The sequence below is a fragment of the Carlito syrichta genome, unplaced genomic scaffold (genome assembly GCF_000164805.1).
Source record: "Carlito syrichta isolate Samal-C Ts95f unplaced genomic scaffold, Tarsius_syrichta-2.0.1 Scaffold314782, whole genome shotgun sequence".
Lineage (NCBI taxonomy): Eukaryota > Metazoa > Chordata > Mammalia > Primates > Tarsiidae > Carlito > Carlito syrichta.
This window is the reverse complement of record NW_007258878.1, coordinates 407913-423341: the sequence shown is the minus strand read 5'-3', so window position 1 is coordinate 423341 and position 15429 is coordinate 407913. Positions and strand designations below refer to the sequence as shown.

The following is a 15429-nucleotide window of genomic DNA, read 5'->3' as shown; positions in this document are numbered from 1 at the left end:
TTGGGGGAATTTAATGAGATGATGTACATTAAGTGCTCTGCACAGCGCCTAAGAAATAGCTCTCAATAAGGAAAAACTGTTATTACTATGATCGCTATAATTATCATAAATTTCACACTGTTATTTCTCATAACATGTTTCAGGGATAGCTGTCTTCAATCCATACCCAGGGGCTGTTGAACTTTCCTTTAAGATGACGCTGAACTTTATGCTTTTCCTCAGATAAGAGAGCAGAAAGAGTTGCCTTTCATAAATGACGTTAGTCATAAAACCACCAGGGATTCTGTGATTGCCAAGTTCCCTCTTTTGGTATCCAAGAGACGTAGAAGAAAAAAGCTGCCTGGCTAAGTACTACTTGTTGTTGTTGTAGTATTGATTTTTAATGAAATAGATCATGCAGAAAAGGCAACAACTATCATAACACTCAAGTGCCCATCTCCCAGATCTAACCAATATAATCATCTCTCGACTTTTGCTTCACATCCTTTTGTTAAGGAATAAAACAGTACAAATGCAGGTGAAACAAATTTCATGAATGGTATTGTGTCTTCAACAGGAATTTAGAATATGAAGGTTGCCCCCATTCCCACCCATCTCGTTCTTCTCCCTCCCTCCCTCTCCCACTCTCACTTCTTCCCTCCCCAACTGCTAACTTTCCCAAGGCAGCTCTGAATGGGTCCAGGTTTCCAAGCTATGATCCAGGCAGCTCACTTTCGAGTCTTGAGGGCAGATGTCACAAAGAGTCCATCAACCCAGAAGACCCTGAGCTCTGCTTCATGTTAAGGACAAAAAAGGAGTTCAAGGCTATTCTCCCATGAGAGCTTACCACAAAAGTGCCATGACAGACACTGAGGTAGACATATGCCCAGTTCCTCTTTGGAGAATCCCCTGGTCACCTGATTTGAATAAGGCTTACTCTCCCCTTTGCCTCCAGGGCCTGGTCAATGAAGGTACGGAACCCTCCCTCCATCCCCCACCCCCCCACCCCACCCCCGGGCTACAACCACTGCTTTAGATGTCTGTTTCTTGAGCGAATTATAGACAGCCCTGGAATTTTTGCCAAAGCTACAGGAGAGAGGTGTTGTCTAACTTCTTTCAGGAGTTACTAATAGTAGTGAGAGGATATAAACCTAGTGCTGAAGAGCCCACCAATTGAGCCCCTGACTGAAATCAAGCCATCAGAGAGAAAAAGTATTGCTGAGTGATACTACTGAGTCCGGGGATCAAGTGATGCCAGTGTTAGGTATATCCTTGGACTTCCCAGTTTAAAGGGCCAGTAGATTCCCTTGTTATGCTTCAGTTTGTGTGAGTAAAATTCCTGATCTGAATAACACAAAACAAAACAACTAGTGAGCAAGATAGGATCACTGAAGTATTAAATGGCAGGGCTGGGATTCAAATCCAGGAAATCTGATTTGGAGTCTAAATTGTTAACCATGGCCAGGCAGGGTGGCTCATGCCTGTCATCCTAGCACTTTGGGAGGCCAAGGCAAGAGAGTTCAAGACCCACTGGGGCAACATGGCGAGACCGTATGTCTACGATAAATAAAAAACATTAGTCAGGGGTGGTAGTGCGCTCCTGTAGCCCTATCTACTTGGAAGAATGAGGTGGAAGGATCGCCAGCAGGTTGAGGCTGCAGTAGCTGTGATTATGCCACTGCACTCCAGCCTGGGTGAACAAAGTGAGACACTGACTCAAAAAAATTTTTTTTCTTAAGAATTTTTGATAAAACAGAAAATCTATTTAATGAAAATAAATTTCTTAAGTTTTCAAAATAATTTTATTTCATGGAAATAAATTTCATGAATGGTGTCATGTCTTTAACAGGAATTTAGAATCTGAGAGGCATATATGTTCAGTATAACAAAGGAAGGAGAATTCCAGGAGGGAGAAAGACTTGAGTAAAGGCAAGAAATGAACACAAAAGCACAGTATTTAAAAAGGATGAGTAAAAACCTTACAAGGAGTTTTGTTTTTTTTTTTTTTTCCAGTCTAAGAAAACAGAGAAACTGTCCGGGAGGTGTAATGGATAGCAGAATGCCCTCATTCTGTAATTACTATTTCAGGAACACTAAGAAGAGAATGAGTTTAGCCAAATCCCTGAGTCTGTGTGGTTTGAAGCCACTAACAAGAAAAGTTGGGTTACCTCCTGTACCAACCTCCAGTGTCTCTAGCCACCTCAGAGCCTCAAGAGGCATATCTTGGAATCTGGCTAAGGATTAAGATTCAGATGAGTTGGTTTTCAAAACCCAGCTCTGAAACCTACTAGTTGCATGACCTTGGGCAAGCTATTAAATATCTCTGACACTGTTTTCTCATCTCTAAAATGGAGTTAAGAATCTCTGACCCAGCCGGGCTCGGTGGCTCAGCCTGTAATCCCGCGCCTTTGGGAGGCTGAGGTGAGTGGATTGCCTGAGCCCGCGGGTTCGAGACCCGCCTGGGCAGGTGAGACCTCATCTCTACAATAAATCAAAAAATTAGCCGGGTGTGGTAGCGCGCGCCTGTAATTCCGGCCACTCGGAAGGCTGAGGCGGAAGGATCGCCAGAACCCAGCAGGTTGAGGCTGCGGTGGCCGGGAGCAGCCACTGCACTCCAGTCTGGGCAACAGAGTGAGACTCCAACTCAAAAAAAAAAAGAATCTCTGACCCATGGCTTGGCTTCACAGTTTAAATGAGGCCAAGTACATACGTGCTTAGCAGACTGCCTGGCACCAATGAAGCTCCCAATAGGGTGGGCGCTCTCAGTAATATCATTACCGCCAAAATCGAGTGAGAACAAAGATGATGCTTTTCCTTAGTGCAGCAAAGATCCAGGCCTTTTGACTGGAATGTCTAGGCATCCTGTCTCTTCCCTAAGAGGGAAAAAAAAAAAGCCATGGGGCCAAATAAAAACCATCTATTGTTTTCCCTTTTCAAGGCAGCCAGAGTAATTTTTCAACCACCGACATCATAAAGAAGATGTTCAATCTGCTGATAATTTGATTTTAATTAGAACCTCTATCCACAATGCTGGAATTGCAAGGGAAAGAAGGCAGAAATGAAACAGTAATTAACCTTTGGTTCTGAGCGTCTTTGCTCCTACCCAACACGGATCAGTTGCCATAGAGATTATACCTACGTGATCTGTAGATGTGACCAAAGCCGCCTGGAGCCTCTGAACCGACTTCCTCTCAGTGTGGCTTCAGGATAATTAGGTCAAGGAGAATTGGAAGTTAATCTGAAACTCTAATCCAAAGCAGACTCAAATGGAAGTAGAAGAAAAGGGGAGGAAAGCGAGGATGATGTGGAGTTGGGAAAAGAAAAAAATCCAAGACATTTTGCCCAACTTTGAAATTGATTCAGTCTCTTTTGTTCACAACTTTCCAGAGTGAGTCAGCTGTTTGGAGACACTGATATAACGAGGAGGGTGTGTGAGAAGAGTTTGTCACTTCTATCAGGAGGGGACCTCTTCGCTTTGGGTTGTGACCAAGCCCACCATAGCCAGGAAGGCTGAAGTGGGGAGAGGGATCATGACAGTGAATTTTCAATTCAAGTCTCTAGAAAACTGGGTGGGCATGAGGCAACCAAGCAAAGTCCGTGGTGGCATGCGGGTGTCTCGAGCCAGGCCGCACCAGCAATAGCATGGGAACAACTGTCTAGACCACAGCATCTCCTGTGACAACACCAGCAAGCCAGTCACGGGCATCATACCTCCTCGCAGGAAATCCATCCTCCGTGAATCCCTTCACAGCCAGGTTGAGCTTGGTCTGCTTCTGTCTCCATGCCCCAGCCAGATCTCGGTCCCTTTCATTCTTTTTGACTCAACACTTATGAAATCAAGGTCAGACAGATAATTAAGTTATTTCCCCTTCCAAACCTAAATGCTGTTAATTACCCAAGACAGCGCTAATCACTATCAGGGAACGAAATAGCATCTGACTTAAGTGGATTCTAATTAAAACTTGAGTATTATATCCTAGAGCAGTGACTTTGAAAGTTTTTTTTTTCTTTCATACACACAAGATCCTTCTAGGAGACATATTCCCTGGGATCCTCTGTAAATGCTTCCTCCTCAGCAAAGCCTTCCTTGACAAACTCCCCTAGAGTAGCCTTTGTCATTCTTGACATTGTCTGGTCATTAAAGAAGTTCTTCACAGAACTTACAATTTCCTGGAATAATCTTGTTCATTTGTTTACTAATATTTTCTACAAGCTTCATAAGAGCAGAAGAACTTGGTACCTTGTCTGCCTTGTCGATAACTGTATTTTCAGTGCCTTGAATAGTGCCTGGACAGAATAAGTACTCAATATGCATTTGTTGACTGAATAAATGACTGTTTCCACAGGCTTACCCCGTTTTTGTGCAACTTACAGCAAGCCAGCCGTCATTCCATCTTTTCTTTCTCACTCTAGAAGGTATTTCAAAATGTGCAAGTAAGAGTGACAGAATTATTGAACTATTTATTCTTTCTTTCAACAAATATTTATCAAATGTTTACTACATGTCAGGTACAATGCTGGGTGCTACGAATAAAATGGTAAACAAATCAGAAAAGGCCCCTGCCTTATGGAAGTTCCAACATAAAAGTGAAAAAATTAGGCTGAGCACGGTGGCTCATGCCTATAATCTCAGCACTTTGAGAGGCTGAGACAAGAGAATCACTTGAGCCCAGGACTTCAAGACCAGTCTGGGAAACATAGCAAAACTTCATCTATTAAAAAAAAAAAATTAGCCAGGCATGGCTACTGAGTCCCAGCTACTCAGAATGCTGAGGTGGAAGGATCACCAAGCCTACAAGGTCAAGGCTGTCACGAGCCATCCTGACCATGCACTCCAGCCTGGGCAACAGAGTGAGACCCCCAACTCACAAAAAAAGATGAAAAAATAACTGCTGTACTTTGATGCACAAATAAAAAGTAATATTTCATCACTGACTAGTGTTCTTTGCTATGGAGGAAACCAAGGGTGTGATGTGATAGTTACTGGGGCAGCACAAGGGAGAGGCCACTTCTGCTCAGGTGGACAGAGATGGCCTCTCCCATAAGGTAACATTCGAGAGGCTGTCTTGCCAAGAGAAAGCAAATCTAGGCAGAGGGAACAGAAAATGCAAACTCCCTGAGGTAGGAAAGAGCTCTGTCCTTCCAAGAGTTCACGGGTAGTGGGCCAGGGGGAGAGAAGAAGGTGTCGATGGAGAGGTCCATCCATTTTATGCCTGGCCTGGAGGATGGGGAAGAGGTTTGTGTTTCATTTTGAGAACAATGTGAAGAAAATTTAAGCAAACTGACACAACATGATTTGCATGTTAAGAAAATCACTCCGGCTGCTGGGCGGAGAATGAAATGTGACGTGAAAATAGATGTGAAAAGGCAGGAAGGGGCCGTTGCTACCATTAGAGCAAGAGACGATGGCCAGTGCCTTGTCCTTGACTAGTTGCAAAGTCCAAGGAGAAAAGCAGGGATAACCTCATCTCATTCTACTATATGTATTTTTTTCCTTTATTTTAAAGATGTGGGGTACAATTCAATCTTAGGTATACAAATGTTCATTATGCAGGTACCCTTGTTGATGAGGTGTGCCCCTCCCTCCCCTGGCAGTTTCCCTCAACTGCCAATCCCACCCCCCCTCCTCTGGCAGTTTCCCACTACTGCCAATCTCTTTCTTATAGTATTATGATAACTGTCAAGGTCTGCCTATGAGTGAGAACATATGGTCCTCTGTTCTTTGTTTCTGTGCTGGATCACTGAGTATGATTGACTCCAAATCCATCCAAGTTGCTGCAAAGTCCATATGCTTGCCCTTCTTTATGGCTGCATAATATTCCATTGTGTATATGTGCCACCTTTTTTTTAATCCAGTCCAACTTCGATGGGCAGCATGGTTAGTTCCATGCTTTTGCTATTGTGAACAGAGCTGCAACAAACATGCACATGCATGTATCTTTTTAGTAGATGACTTGAGTTCCTCAGAATGGTCATCTAATATATATTTTTATTAAATTTTTAAATAAATGGTTTACAAATTTGTGTGCTTCGTTGTAGTAACAAAGTACATATTACACTGATGAGGACACAAAGGCATGTTATCACAATGGCTAGAATCTGCTGTTCTGGAGAAATTAACCCTGGCTGGGCAGCTGAGAAGAGGCCTAGAAAGCCCACGGTTTATATACATGTGCTGGTGGTCCTGTAGATACAACTGCTTTGCTGCTTCCTTCTAGCCTGTTATTGCATCTGCTATTTTTTGATATCACACGTCAACCGTGGGCCTGATCTTAGCAATGTCATTTTGATCATGACTCTTCAAGGCAGAGTCACAGCTGCTGGGTTAGTTAGTGCCCGGACCCCACTGTCAGCTCTCTGGAGTGATCCGTATTACTATACAATGGCCATTTCAGGACACTGGACCCAATGGCTGCAATTCCAGTCACATAGAGAAACAAAGGTGGAGAGGAACAATGCTTTTACTCTCAAAGCCATCTTCCTCCTCCAATTGCCTGATCCCTTGGTTCTCAATCTGGATGGACAGTTAAAATCACTAGTAACTATTTTTTTTAAATAAACTTTAGAGGCGAGAATCGATGAGAATAAAGTTCAGAAATCACAGCGCTTTTAAATCTCCCCCAGTGATGAAAATGGTCAGAGAACCATGGGTCCTCACCCAGCTGTTTTATCTATCACAGCCCACCTTATTTAGGACCTGTGGGACCTTCTGGCCCCCAAGCTTCATCCCTGCTAGGCCTGGACATGGGAACATATCCCAGCAGATTCTAAGAGCCACCATTGAGTTGGCATTCACCAGACGCCAGGCAGGGTGATCGCTACCTTGCCAATGCTGTCTCGATTCATTCTCATAACCACCCTCTGAAGAGGCAGCATCCAGAAAGCCTGAGAAAACTCTGGCTCAGAGAAGTTACTTAATGTGCCCGAGGTCGCATAGCTAATAGGACAGGTCAGAGTTCACAGCCAGGTCTCGAGATTCCACAGCCCATGTTCTTCTTCCTTAAGCAACTGTAACACCATTTCCTGGAGGAAACAAAGTTTCAGTCCCTGTCTTGCCCCTTACTAGCTGTGGGACTTCGGGGGAGTTATATAGCCTCTTTGCATCCCAGGTCCGTCCTATAAACATATTTTGTGCACCCAGACCTCCTTTCCCTCATGCTTTCTCTGCTAAGAGTCACTCATTCTCAGAAACGTTGTGTCTCCCAGCCGCCCGCTTTGTTCCCCATCTTCCACAGTCATCTCACTGCAGGTTCCTTCAAATCTTGGCCAAGGACCTCCCTGCACCTAGCACAGAGCCTGGCCCAGAGGAAACAGTCGATGTCCACTGAGCTAAACGGTGTGGCCTCCCACAGGGATATGATACATAATCTGGGGATTTGGGTTGGACCATGGCAGTCAGCCAAACCCCTTCCAAGAGCCACACTGGCCCTCTCAGGTGACCAGGGGCACTTGGTGGAAAACTGTGGAAGGCAACTCATCTGTGTGACCCCACAGACTCATTTAGGAAAACTGACTGTGTTTGAAAAATTTGCATATGTTTATTTAAGGCAAAAAATGTGAGATATGTTTATTCAAGGTAAAAAAAAAATGCAGATGGGAAATGCCAAAGAGTATTTTCCCATAGCAGGTAACACAAGTGTTCAAGAGCAAAGCAATTCTCTCCCCCTTTCCATCACAGCCAAGGTCAGGGCTTCCAAATTATCAAAAGCGACCCCTGTCAGCATGAAAAGGAGTGAGAACCTAGGTTAGAGTTGAAGGTCAAAAATCAAGAAACAATCAGCCTCCCTTGTCTCCACCTCTGCCCTTGAATCAAAAGCCTGAAGCCTATAGGAAAAGATACTCACTTTGGTGCTCCAAACTCCTTGCAAAGCACCAGAAGAATATGGGCACTTGGGGGCCTTTGTATTAGCAAAAAAATCAACCATCCTTTCAATCCCAGATGGCATTTTTCTTTCAAAGATCTTTGTGAGATTGCAAGTGTGTAATTAATAATAATAATAATTTTATAGTACTGGTTCTTACCTTCATGCGTTTATTCATTCAACAAATGTTTACTGAGCACCCACTGAGTATACTTATCCCCTTCACCATACGACTGGGTTTACAGGGGAGAACCTGTTGAGACCACCGTCAATAGAAAACATACAACCCAAAGAGACCAAAACCAACAAAACCTTACATGAACTTGAGCAACTTCACTCTTTGGGCTCAGTTTCTTTATCTGAAAGCTGGAGAATGAAATGCCAGTTTTCCATGGTTAGTGTCATCGAATGTGATCGTCTCAGTATAGTGTCTGGCACACAGTAGACACTCAATAAATGAGAGTCATTATCACAAGATTACCCTTGTAAGGAAGTATAATGAAGGTACTCAACTCTATGGAACTATTCAGTAGGGGAATAAAGGCATCATGTCACCAACTCAATACTGTATTTCAGAGACTTACAGCATCACTGCTTACGTACCACTTCGCAACTCCCACGTGTCTGTTAACTTGTCACATAAAGACCTCAACTCAGGGGTCTGTGTCTTTTTCTGCCAGTGACATCTGAAGTTTAGCTCTTCACTTTCCCTGAGGGACCTGAGGTCTGCTAAGGGGAAAAATAGAGGAAAACTGAGACTATATAACCATTAAAATTAATTGCTCACAAACATTAGAAATCAGGCACCCACTGCAATCATAAAATATGGATAAGGATTTGCTGAAAGCCATTTATATTAAATTACTTTTTTAATAATATTTAACTTTTAAGCTTTAAATATTTAGTGCTCCTTTTCTTGCTATTTACAGATAAACTTTCAGTTGTTTCATCACAGGAGGAATCTGTACCCGTCCCACCTTGAGGGTCCACAGGGCTGGACATCAGACCAGAGGCTCTGAGAGAGACGAGTGCAGGTATCAGTGACTAGAAATGAGTCAACTCTCACTCAGTCAACAGAAATTTACTGGAACCCTTGGTGTTCCAGATTCTGGGATATAAAGATACACAAAGAGTGATCCTAGAACTCAAAAACTTGCAAGAAAAGACAGAAAAGAGAAACTCAATCACTACAAAGTATGACCTGCATTTCCTCCACCCTCATTCCCCACTAAATTACTTAATAGTGTTTGAGACGCATCTTGTTCTTTCCCACTTCCAGGTCTCTGCCCGTGCTATTCTCCCAGCCTTAACCAGCACCCCCTGCCCAGCCATTTCCTCATAGACTTACATCAGCTGCCATGGCAGATAAGACCTCCCATCACAGGGTTCGTCACTTCCAGAAGGCTCTCCAGACACCGCTTGCAGTGTCAGATAGACGCCACTCCTACTAACCCTCAACCCACCTATCACACTGCCCTGCAATTAGTCATTCACTATTGACTCTCCCCTGCCAGCTTGTGAGATGCTTGCATCTAACACGTTATTGTATTCCTATGTCTTCTACAATATCTGACACAGAGTAGGTATTAAATAAATTTTTGGGAAGTCAATAAATTAATTGAATAATTAATTAACTTGATGCCCTAAACGTTGCAATAGATGTGTTTACTTAGTGTACTACAAGCATTCAGGAGGACACAACTCAGGAGGACACAACTTATACAATTCAGGAGTCGGGATACTATCAAGAAATTCTTAGATGTGACCATGACATTTGAGCAAATCCCTAGAAAAATTGGGCATTGTTATTATGGACATTAAAAACTGAAATTACCTAATTATCATCATGCCCTCAAGAAACTGGCTCAATATTTTCATATCTAATTAGCATCGCATGGCTTCCGGTGCTCTCCTCATTGTATCATCCATTTCACCACCATCACCCCACCCACTGGAAACACCTTCAACACCAAAGGACAAGACAGAACGAAAGAGAGAAGTGATCTTTCTTCCGTCTCCTTCTACATAGTCTGGGTGGTGTAAAGTACTCAAGAGTTCACCCTCCTGCTAGGGCATGCAGAAAGAATTCTGGTCAGGCATCTGGCTGAAATCTAAGTTGCCTCGTAGGAAGGTCTTCACCAAACCGAGCCCTGTGATACCAAACCATGAGCTCAATTAAAAATCATCCTCTCCAAGGTAGACCTACCTAGATCTTAATCTACCAGCAACAGCGAGGTTCACAGAGACCTCCTGACTGCATTCCAATACCCCAGAAAGTATTTCAAAAGGCACAGAGTCAAAGTCCTGAGACCCTCTAGACCTAAATGAAATAGAATCCCGTGATTAACTGAACCTCAGTTCCAGCCACCACCAAAGTTGATAATTCCCTAAGTGGGAATAGCAATCTAACTGTAATTATTGCTGGGGAAAGTTTCTTAGACAAGAAAAACAATAGGCTGATCCCCGAACAAAGGGGCAGGAACCCCATCAGCATACCCTTGAATTTGGAGTTCTTAGGCTTTGCAGTGCCCTGGAACCGCCATGCCCAGCCTGCAGGGGTAAGAGAGGTGTGTTTCTGCACCACACAGGACGGACAGACTCTGCTGTCTTTCATGTGTGTCTTCCATCATCCCAGGGAAACTCTCCACTACAACCAGCTACAAGGAGCAGAGTAGCTGGAAGTGATGAGCATAGCTTCCGTTCTTCTTCCATTAGATAGAACTCGGTCACATGGGCACATCTAGCTGCAAGGAAGGGTGGGAAATGTAGTCTCACGGTGTGCGCAAAAAGAAAGAGAGAAACATGGGTTTCAGTGAGCAGCAACTATTGACAGTAAACACCCCGGGTTTTTTTAAAGAGCATTCATGCAACAGTCAGCTGTAATAGACAACAGCAAGCTTAAAGCAGCAAGGGCAAGAGAACAGGTAGACCTAACTGTAATTTTCTGAGCCTCAGATATCACCTCCACAAAACAGAAACGCTGATGTAAGATTAAATGGACTAATGTGTGTAACACACCTATCGCCATGCCTGGCACACAGTAAGTGTCCAGCAGATGTGACGGTGCTGGTGCTATTTGCAGTTAACCACCATTCGCAAGAGATTGTTGCCATTTTCAGTATGTCAAACAAGTAAGAACCAGGCTCTAACCACCAATTCAGTCCACATCCTCCCCTCACCTCAGCACCTGTCCCCTTGTAGCCAGCACTCTGCCTGCATGGGAATCTCAGCCCTTGAAAAGGAAACAAAGGTGTAGCCCATAGCCCGAGAGCACCCCTGTTCAGCCTTTAACAAAGAAAAACACAGCAGCCATCATATGCTGATGACACCGTATCCACCACTGGGTGCACAATTGAGTGCAGGCTGGAAGGAGGTCTGATTGCCCAGCAAGTCCATTTGCTCATTGCCTTAAAGTGATCAATCATTTTCTCGGATTTCAGTGAAATGGCCTGAAACAGGGAAGAAAAAAGAGCCCAGAGCTTGGGCACAGGAGATTAGAGATGAGTCTCAGCGGCAGGTCTGAGCAGGCAGAGTCAGAAGCAGCAAAGCCCCGGGGCCCTGGGTCTCTCAGCTGGGAGCAGAGGGGTCCCTCGCGTGATTGCATCTCCATAGGGACCTGCTATTCTGGTTCCAGCTAAGCCTCAGCTTCAGCCACCTACTGCGGTGCTTAGAGCACATTCAGTCCAAGGTCCCCCCTGCAGTCCCACCCGACTTCCTCAGCACCTGCTTCTCCAGCTCATTTCAGGCAGCTCTCCTGCAACGATAGCCAATAAATTTGAGGGGACTCCAAAAAGGTCACAGGAAAATGCAATCAAAGATAGAAATATAAAGGCCGGGACTTGGTGGCTCAGCCTGTCATCCCAGCACTTTGGGAGGCCGAGGCGAGTGTATTGCCTGAACCTGCGGGTTCAAGACCAGCCTGGGCAACTTGGCAAGACCGTGTCTCTACAATAAAATTTTTTTTTTTAAATTAGCCAGGCATGGTGGTGCGCACCTGTAGTTCCAGCTACTTGGAAGGCTGAGGCAGAAGGATTGCCGGAGCCCAGCAGGGCGATGCTGGGGTGGCAGTCAGTGAGTCATGGCACTCCAGCCTGGGTGATGGAGTGAGACTCCAACTCAAAAATAAAATAAAATAAAAAACAAGAATTCCACTTCTCAACGTGAACTCCATCAAGTCAAGACACTTTTTAAAACAATTATATTAGCCATTTAGTCCATCCCTAAAGAACTGAAGGTCCTAGAAAATGAATATTTTTGTAGCACTTTTTAAATAATATGTTGAAATAAAATAAATATATATATATTTTGTGTGTGTGTGTGTGTGTGTGTGTGTGTGTGTGTGTGTGTGTGTGTGTGTGTAGGAGTCTCACTCCGTCGCCCAGGCTGGAGGGCAGCAGCACACTCACGGCCACCCCAGCATTGACCTGCTGGGCTCAGGCGATCTTTCTGCCTCAGCCTTCCAAGTAGCCAGAACTATAGGCATGCACTACCATGCCCGACTAATTTTTTTTTTTATTGTAGAGATGAGATCTCACCAAGTTGCCCAGGCTGTTCTCGAGCCCCTGAGCTCAGGCAATCCTCTCACCCCGGCCTCCCAAAGTGCTGGGATTACAGGCTTGAGCCACCATGCCCGGCCTAAATAAAATATTTTTTAGAACTCCAAGACCGCTTCCGCCCACTAGCACCAACTGGTGCTCCCCTCCCGGTTCACACCACACCAGCTCACCATGGGCGAGGACACTGTGACGCTCGTCATTGAGAGCAGATCTGGCACATGCAAGGCTGGCTTCGCAGGCAATGACACCCTCAGGGCTGTCTTCCTTTCCATCATGGGACGCCACGGCATCAGAGCGTGGTGGTGGGCATGGGCCAGAAGGACTCCTAGTGGTCGATGAGGCCCTGAGCAAGAGAGGCATCCTGACCCTGAAGTACCCTATCGAGCACAGTATCGTCGTCAACTGGGACAATGTGGAGAAGATAGGGCACTGCACCTTCTACAACAAGCTGCATGTGATTCCTGAGGAGCTTATCCTGCACGGCTGACCGAAGCTTCCCTGAACCCCAAGGCCAACCATGAGGAGATGTTCCAGCTCATGTGCGAGACCTTCAACACCCCAGCCTCGTACGTGGCCATCCAGGCTGTGCTGTCCCTGTCTGCCTCTGTACCACTGGCATCGTGATGGACTCCAGTGATGGGGTCACCCACACTGTGCCCATCTGCAAGGTATGCCCTCCCCCACGCCACCCTGAGTCTGGACCTGGCTGGCCAGGGCCTGGCTGATGACCTCATGAAGATGCTCACCACGGTCAAACAGGAAACTGTGCGGACATCAAGGAGAAGCCGTGTTACGTCATACTGGACTTCCAGCAAGAGATGGCCACCGCCGTGTCCTCCTCCGCCCTGGAGAGAGCTACGTGCTGCCTGATGGCCAGGTGATCGCCATCGGCAAGGAACATTTCCACCGCCCCGAGGCTGTTTTCCAGCCTTACTTTCTGGACATGGTATTCTGTGACAGCATTGCTTTTGTGTAAATTGTGTGATGCAATTTTTTTTACATCTTCGCCATACTACTTTTTTGTTTTGTTGTATTTTGAATGGTCAGCCGCCGTGGCCCCATTTTTGTCTCCGACTTGAGATGTATAAAGGTTTTTAGTCTCCCTGGCAGTGGTTGGAGGCAGCCAGGACTTATCTGAACACTGACTTGAGACCAGTTTAATAAAAGTGCACACCTGAAAACGTACATTTTGTAATAAATACTGCCATTTTTTTTACATTGTAAACTGAAGAAAATGGGTGTTCTTTACAGATTTGTTTAAGATTAGGATACAAAAGGAAGTCAGAAAGAGCCAAATCAGGTCTGTAAGGTGGATGTCTGATGATTTCCCTTGGACACTCTCACAACATTGACCTTGCTTGATGGAAGGAATGAACAGGAGCACTGCCATGCTGGAGATAGACTCTCAGGAAAGGCTTTCCTAGGTGCTTCTCTTTTCTTTTCTTTTTTTTTTTTTGAGTTGGAGTCTCACTCCATCGCCCAGATTGGAGGGCAGTGGCACGCTCACAGCCACCCCAGTGTTGACCTGCTGTGCTCTGGTGATCCTGCCACCTCAGCCTTCCAAGTAGCCAGAACTACAGGTGCGTGCTACCACATCCGGCTAATTTTTTTATTTATTGTAGAGATGAGATCTTGCCATGTTGCCCAGGCTGTTCTAGAACCCATGGGCTCAGGCAATCCCCTCACCTTGGCCTCCCAAAGTGCTGGGATTACAGGCTTGAGCCACTATGCCCAGCCCCTGAGTGTTTTTCTGAGAAAGCGTTCGTGAACTTTCTCAAAGCACTCTCATAATAAGCAAAAGTTATCATTCTTTGGTCCCCCAGAAAGTCAACAAGCAAAATGCCTTGAGTGTCCCAAAAAACTGCTGTCATTACCTTTGCTCTGGAACCATCCACTTCTGCCTTGACTGGACTGCTTCCACCTCTTAGTAGCCATTGCCCTGATTGTGCTTTATCTTCAGGGTCCTACTAGTAAAGCCATATTCCATTCCTTCTTCCAGTTTTTCAAAGCAATGCTTCAGGGGTCTTGATCCTACTTGTTTTTTTCAATTTCCATTGAAAACTCTGTTCTTGTCTGCAGCTGATCTGGGCCGAACTGTTTTGGTACCCATCCAGTGAAAAGTTTGCTCAGCTTTACTCTTTCAGTCAGAATTGTGTATACGGAACCACTTGAAATTTTCATGGTGTTGGCTGTTGTTTCTGCTGCTAATCATCAGTTCCTTTCAACTAGGGTATGAATAAGATTAATTTTTTTCTTCACAAATTGATGTGGATGATTGGCTGCTGTAGGCTTCATCTTCAACATTATCTTATTCCTTATTAAAACAAGTTATTATTCACTTGCAGACTGTGGATTTCTTTGGAGCACTGTTTCCACAAACCTGTCCTAAAGCATCAAAGATTTGACTATTCTTGCACCCAAGCTTCACCATAACTTAGATGTTTGCTTTTGCTTCAGTGTCTGCAGAATCCACATTGCTCTATAGGGATTTTTTTCAAACTGATGTTTTAACCTTCTTAGTGCCTCGAATAGGCTCTAACTTTTTATAGCAAATTATTATGAATTTGGGTGCAAAAAAATGTGAAATCTCTGCATAAATTTTTCACAATATGAATTTTCCATGAACTTTTTTGAAGTCACCCCGTGTATGTATCAAGAAATTTTTACCCATTAGGATCCCCCGACTCGGAAATTCTACCTTCGGCAATCCATCCTAATAAAATAATCCTGAATATGTAAATTGCCATAGGTAGAAAGTTGCTTACCAGGAGTACTACGATAACAAAATGATGAAAGCAAAGATACAATCAGAGTACCATTGCCAGTTCAACAGTAACAAAATAGCTTCAATTAGAGTATGAAGCATCAAGACATTGAAACGCATGGTACCATAAATTTGTGATTGATGAAAATATGTGTGCTATTATGTGAAGTGAAAAGAGTGGGAAACAACAGCAGTATGAGTACAGTTACGTGAAGAAACAGGAAGAAGAGAAGAAGAAGAGGAGGAGGAGGAGACATGAGAAAGAAGA

The 15429-nt window shown here is 44.6% G+C and overlaps 1 pseudogene; it reads left to right on the top strand.

Moving 5' to 3' along the window:
• Positions 1-12568: 12568 nt before the first annotated feature.
• On the top strand, positions 12569-13373 carry LOC103274456 (annotated as a pseudogene).
• Positions 13374-15429: the final 2056 nt, after the last annotated feature.